The sequence below is a fragment of the Orycteropus afer genome, unplaced genomic scaffold (genome assembly GCF_000298275.1).
Source record: "Orycteropus afer afer isolate SDZICR_OR568_19922 unplaced genomic scaffold, OryAfe1.0 scaffold00120, whole genome shotgun sequence".
NCBI lineage: Eukaryota > Metazoa > Chordata > Mammalia > Tubulidentata > Orycteropodidae > Orycteropus > Orycteropus afer.
The window spans coordinates 6,531,986-6,538,732 of record NW_006921707.1 but is presented as its reverse complement, the minus strand read 5'-3'; positions in this window follow the sequence as shown (position 1 = coordinate 6,538,732).

Here is a 6,747-nt window from a genome sequence, read left to right as displayed (position 1 = left end):
GAGACAAAGTATATGTGAACTGCTGTATGAAAAGTGAATTTACTCTGTAAATCTTCACCCAAATCCTAAAAAAAAAAAAAAAAAAAAAAATTACACTGGCTTTGCTCAGACCAAAGCCTCAGAAATAGAATGAAGGTACCAGGAAAGAAACAAACAAATGAGTACTTAACCACAATAACAATAATTCAGGCTCTAGCTTTCCTTCTTTCAATCACTAGATGGGTAACTTTGGGCAAGTTGACTACCCTTTCTGCACCTCAAATTTCTCATCTTAATATGAACCAACAAGATTAGAAAATCTCTGAAGCAGCATTTAGCACTAAATGTCTGTATTCTTTGTAAAGGAAATCACAAATCTTAGTGTTTATGAAAGCATTTGACAAGGTCGTCCATGAATATCTTCTCACCTGAAATACTATGCAATTTGGGTGTTATATGTACATACAAGCTCATAGGGCACACAAGTATTTTTAGATACGTGGATTAGAAGGGAGGAGAAGTTATAAGGTCCACAGTTCCATCAGATTCTTAAACAGCCCTGACCAAAACAAAAAATACATTAAAAACTACTGAACTGTAAGATATTACACAAAAGTATAGACATTAATTTTTTTTTTTTAAAATCCTCTGAGAATTTACAATGAGCTATTCTTATCTCAAGGTGCAGTGTTTAACAGGTCATGCAAGGCTCATTTTGATGAGATAAACTGAACACTCATCAGCACAATCAGCCTGTGATGATATAAGAAAACACAGAGAAAGTGGCAGGAATTATCCAGAAATGAAGATGATATAACTAATTTGGCTTTGAAATGGGCTACTTTTATGTCAGATCTATTCTTCCAACTATATTCTGCTTAGGTAAACATTATTCCAGGAGAAGGCAGCCCAGAAAAGCACAACAGAGGACAAATTTGTCTAAAAGTATAAAAAATAAAAGTAGAGTTATGTCTACAGTGACACAGTAAGACATACCCAAACAATGACCATATAGGTGTTCTAGACTCAAATAATGTGGAGTTAAGAGTGAGGCTCTAGAATCAGACTGCCTTACTCCTATTCCAGCTGAGACTGTAAATCATAGTTATTCACTAGTCATACAGCCTAAGACAGTGAATCACTCTTGCCTCAATTTCTTCACCTGTAAAATACGGTAACAACAGTACTTAGAGAAATTTTGACGCTTAAATGAGACATTAAGCATATAAAAACAATGCGCACACAGTAAACACTAAAATAGCTACTATTATTTCTCCTACCCAAAGCTCTAATCAAATTAGGATCCATGAGACCAAGGATAAATAACTCAAAAACTCACTACAATTGAGTCAGATCCAACTCACAGTGACCCGACCTTGGGTTTCCGAGGCGGTATCACTACAGAAGCAGATTGCCCAACCTTCCATTCGAGGAGCAGCTGATGGGTTTGAACCGCCAGCCTTCTGATTAGCAGTCAAATGCCATATGCACAATGCCACCAGAGCTCCCAATGATAAATAAAGATCCATAAAAAAAGTCAACCTCACATGATCCAGTAGCTTCAACTGCCACTTCTTAATTACTTTTTATTTTAACAAAAGAAACTAAATAGTAACAAAATTAATTGACTTATCTTTCTCTCTCTCATCCCATAAACTCATTAGCAGAAATAATAAGCAGAGAAGTATCTGAAAGATGAGCAGAAAGGCCGGGAGAAGGGAGGCAAAGGTCCTAGAGCAGCGCTGTCCAGAAGAACCTTCTGTGATGACGGAAATGTTCTAACACAGACACTGTTCAAGCATGTGGCTAGTGCTACCAAGAAAATAAATTTTTATTTTTACCTAATATTAAATCATTTAAACAGGTACATGCAGCTAGTGGCTGCCTTATTGAGCAGCACAGCCCTACATGATCCATACACTAACTAAAAATTATAGAAAATTTAAGCAAAAACAAATCTTCTTTCCCCCAATTGTTCCTATGTTCGATTCAAGTATCTTTGTTTTCAGTGGAGACCCAGTAACTGTGACTAGTTAAATAACACATTGGCTGACACATCAATACAGTGAGAACCAGGTGCTAATAATAAAAGGATCACAGATAAGAAGTATGTGAACTTCTGGTATTTTAGAAAGTCCCTGAGGCCAAGTTAAATTCAAGCTCACATGAAGCACGATTCCGTACACAGATCAGAGCTGCAGAGATCCTTCCTTATCACCACCTTCAAAGCATCTGTTTCTCCACTACCAAATAGAAAGCTATTTATACAATGCAGACTGAACATCTCTGCATTTACTTTCAATTTTTCAGAAATTCAGAGTTTTATAAGCCTTTCCCTCCCTCAGACACACTAGTGTTCTTGGCCATTTAGGCTTTTCTACTATAAACAAAATTCATGTACCACCCATATCTGAAGGATAACGCCAGACTCCTGCTTAGCTGCCCCTGTAATATGGTTTAATTATGATGACTGAACTAATAGGCTGACATCATAGACTTTTACAGGCTGACCCCATGTCATCCTGATGTATCATTTTGCACCAGTTCAGTGCTGTAAATCAATTTAAGATCTCAAGCAGGTTGAAAAGGCTGGTAATGATGCTTTCTCTGCCGTCTCTTGAGACTCTACATTATACACAACTTACATTATTTATAAAGCCTCAGTGATGCCTCCATTAGCCTTGTAAGACTACACAAATGAGATCTTTTATATACACACAACTTGGCCTTGATTATGTAGGCTACTGCAGCTCAAATATGCTTGTCTAATTAAAATCAAGTTTATTCTTTTTCCAATGTACCAAGTTATAATTTTATCTTTAACACAGAATTACTAGAAATCAAAATTACCAACTGAAATTTAGTTTTGAATAAACGTGTTTAGGAAAATGAGCCTTGCTTCCTCTTAATGGTTTATCTGCCCTTAAATGGGGGGGGGGGTGCAAGTGGCTAACATTTTTAACTGGTTAAAAATGGTCATTTCTCTAAAATGCAAAGGTCATCATCAGCTTTTCAAGGATATAAAACCAAAAGATTCAAAAGATACTGAAAAGGAAAAACGTATTTGGTTACACACCTATGGCTAGTAGGGTCAAAACTAAATCAAGGACAAATCCCTGCCCTCAGAAGAAACCCAATCCCCATCTGGATCCTCTAGAGGCTCCAGCACCACCCCATCTCCAGAAAATCATCTCTCACGACCCTGGTTATAGTTTCCTAAGAACTGCAACATTACACAAGTGGTACACTACCTGCACAGAAATATCAAATAACTGCAAATGGAAGAGACTGAGAAGGACAGAGAGGAGAAACACTTTAATAAGAACAACATAGGTAGGCCTTGCATCTACATCAGAATAACACAGCACTGATGCAAAAACATGTATACCAACTGAAAATTCTGGGGCAGTGAACATTGCTTTGCCTCAACTCTGTTTAAGTAGTGGTTCCAATACAGCTCACCTAACTCCAACAAAATTTAGAGTGGTAATTATAAACAAGATGAAAAAATCGACACAGGCAAAGAACAGTTTTCTCATTGTGTTACTAACGTGTAAGCATGTTATCTACGAGACCAGTAGAGCAGAGATGTTCTGAAATAAACGCATTCTGTGACTGAGGTGCTAAGAGTTCCCCAACAGGAAGACAGACACAGAAATCTTGCAACTTGTGTATCATTTCACATACTCTGAAATTTCCGAGTTTCAATGGAATTTGGAAGGGAAAAAAAAAAAAAAAAAGGCTTGTAGTCATACATAGCACTTACGAAAATGCTGCTTTCCTCAGGAGATGGTTCTGAGTCGGGCCTCGATTTTCAGAAGAAAAAGCACCTTACAATTTATCTTGCACAATGATTTAAAAATTGCATGTGCTTACAAATAAACAAAAAACGCAGCTACCGTAGTTGTAAGATTTGCAGGCATTTGTTCCTCCTCCCCTCCTAAGTACATCAAGGAAACGCTCTCCCCATAAGCCTTCATATATATTAAGCAACTAGAAAAACAAGCCCACGTCTGTCTCTCTCACACCCACCACCCCCACCTTTCAACAGAAACAACCCAAGAACCATTAACAAAGACAAGGAGCAGGGTAAATGAAGAGTTGTTCCACAGTGAACTCACAAATACACATGCAGTGAGGCAATCGAATCCAGTAAAGGGAAAGGAATGAGAGAGACTACACTTGAAGACGTAGGGGGTGTAAGCGGAAGAGAAAAAAAATTACGCGCCGCCAAACCTTTGAATAAATTAAAGGGAATTTCGGTGCGAACTTTCCTTGACCTCGACCCCAAAGAGGCGCTCATTGGGGATAAGAAGGCCACTGGTCTGGGATGCAGCGGGCCAGGGCACCGGTGTCCTACTCCTCCGAGTCCCGCTCCCCGAGCCCGTAAAGGGCAGCGCCGGCGCTCGTCCAACTCCCGCAAGGGTCGCCCCAGCCGGCGCGGGACACAATGGGTCCGCGGGCTGCGCAGACGGGACTCGGCCCGGCTGCAGAAAAGGAAAGACAAACGGGGACCAGGCGGAGGGGGAGGGCTGCCGGCGAGGTTCCGCCGCGAGCAGGGCCGGGGGCGAGGCTCGGAGGCCGAGGAACCGGGCTTCTCCACCACAGACCCAACAAAGACGCGATAGGATCACCGTCCGAGCCCTACCCGGTCGGCTGGGCGCGAAACGAGGAGGCGGAGGTGGCAGGTTCGCTCCTGAGAGCGGCGGGGAGGCGCCATCATGGGGGAGAGGGGCCGCTTCCCGGTCCGCCCCACGCGGAGAAGAGCCCCCACCCCTCAGCAGCGGCGCTTCCAACCCCGCACGACCACCGCGGGCCCTCGCCGCCCGCCCCGGCTAAGGCGGCGGCGCTGGAAAGCCCCAGGCGCGGAGGGGATAGTGGGAAGGCGGCAGTAGAAAAAGTTGGGTTCGGTTCTGTTTCGTTTTACCGGGTTGGCGGCGCGCCGGTCTGCGCGGGCGCACGAGCGGCCAGGGGAGCGGGGTCCCGCGGCCCCGGTCCGTCCGGCTGGGCGCTGTGCCGCACTCCGCTCGCACGTTCCCTCCCGGCTCCTCGGCCCGGGCTAAGCCGCTCGGCAGCTTCTTCCTCCTGCCGCCCGCTCGCTCCTGGAGCCTGGATTGATCTGGTCGCGCTGGCGTCAGGGAGTCGGAGCCGCCCAGCCTCCACTCCTTGGCTGCCAATACCCAGCGCACTCGCCCGCCCGCTCGCTCGCTCACACGCGCACCCGCGCGCCACCGCCGCCGCTCGACCAGGGATCCTCTCCAAATTCCCGGCTCAGCCGGAGAGAGCGCAACGCCCTGGCCCGCAGACGCCGCGGGGGAGCGGCCGGAAAGACAGCTTCCCAACACCCCGCCCACCCCCAGTCCTACGCCCCATTTATTCCAAGGCGAAAAAACATCGCGGCGTTCTGGCTTTCCTAAACTTCCCTCTTTAGTCCCGGTGGCGCGATCTTAGTGCATTATGTGCTGGTGAAGATCGGTGTTTTCAGCGTGTTTATTTTCTGAAATACCCATTAACACATCCGTTGCAGCCACCGAACCAAAATGAAATCACGGAGTGTATTTTTGACATTCATCTCCAACAATCTTTTTTCTGTCAAGTTTTCATTGCCCCTTCCTGCCCAATGATTTGCATGCCCCCGAAGTTGCCTGTACCTATAGTGGCTAAGACACTTGAATGCTAACCAGAAGGCTGGCAGTTCAAACCCATCAGCCACTCCTCGGGAGGAAGATGGGGCAATCTACTTCCACAGTGATACTGCCTCGGAAACCCAAGGAGCGGTCGCTATGAGTCGGTCCGACTCGACAGAAAACAACAACAGAATTGGATAGCCAAGTAGCTATTGCATGTGCTCACAAACTAAAACCAAACCACTCATTGCCATGGAGTTGATTACGACTCATAGCAACCCTGTAGGACAGAGTAGAACGGCTCGCAGAGTTTCCAAGGCTGTAATCTTTAAGGAAAGACTGCCACATCTTTCTCTTGCCATGTGCTCATACCAAACCCTAAATCAAAAGATGTGTTTTGTGCCAATCTGGGATCTAATGATGTGTAGGTAACCTTCTTGCTCCAAATAATGACAGATGTCTCAAAGGAATTTAAAATTCTGTTTGGTCCAATTTCTACTACCTTTTGGATGACAGCAACACCACTTTCCACCCCCCACCCCCCCAAAAAACTAGCTCTCATCTACTTGATGTGGATTATAAAAACAACAACAACAAAAAAAAAAAACCTCACTGCCACCTAGTCGATTCTGACTCATAGCAACCCTCTTTGGATTTTGGAGGCAGCACATCTTTACAGAAGTAGATTACCAGCCAGCCTTCCTGGGAGTGACTGGTGGGTTTGAACCACCAACCTTCTGGTTAGCAGTCAACCAGATGTGCATAAAACCAAAAGCACCAAACTCACTGCCTTTGAGTCAATTGTGACTCACAGTGAACCCCCTTTGGGTTTCCGAGGCGGTATCACCATGAAAGTAGATTGCCCAACCTTCCTTCCTAGGAGTGGCTCTGGTGGGTTTGAACAGCCAGCCTTCTGGTAAGCAGTCAAAATGCCTTAGGCACTGTGCCACAAGAGTGTAGGCATTGAAAATATCTTTTTGTAAGAGTTGATTTTTCTCTTGGCTAATTCTCTGCAATCTGGCATAAAATTGGATATTCACCTATACAACTATGAGACCAGAAGAACTAGATGGTTCCCGGCTACCACTGTCATCCACTTGGAAGGGATGTACGAGATCCTGCATAGAGAGGGAGAACAATG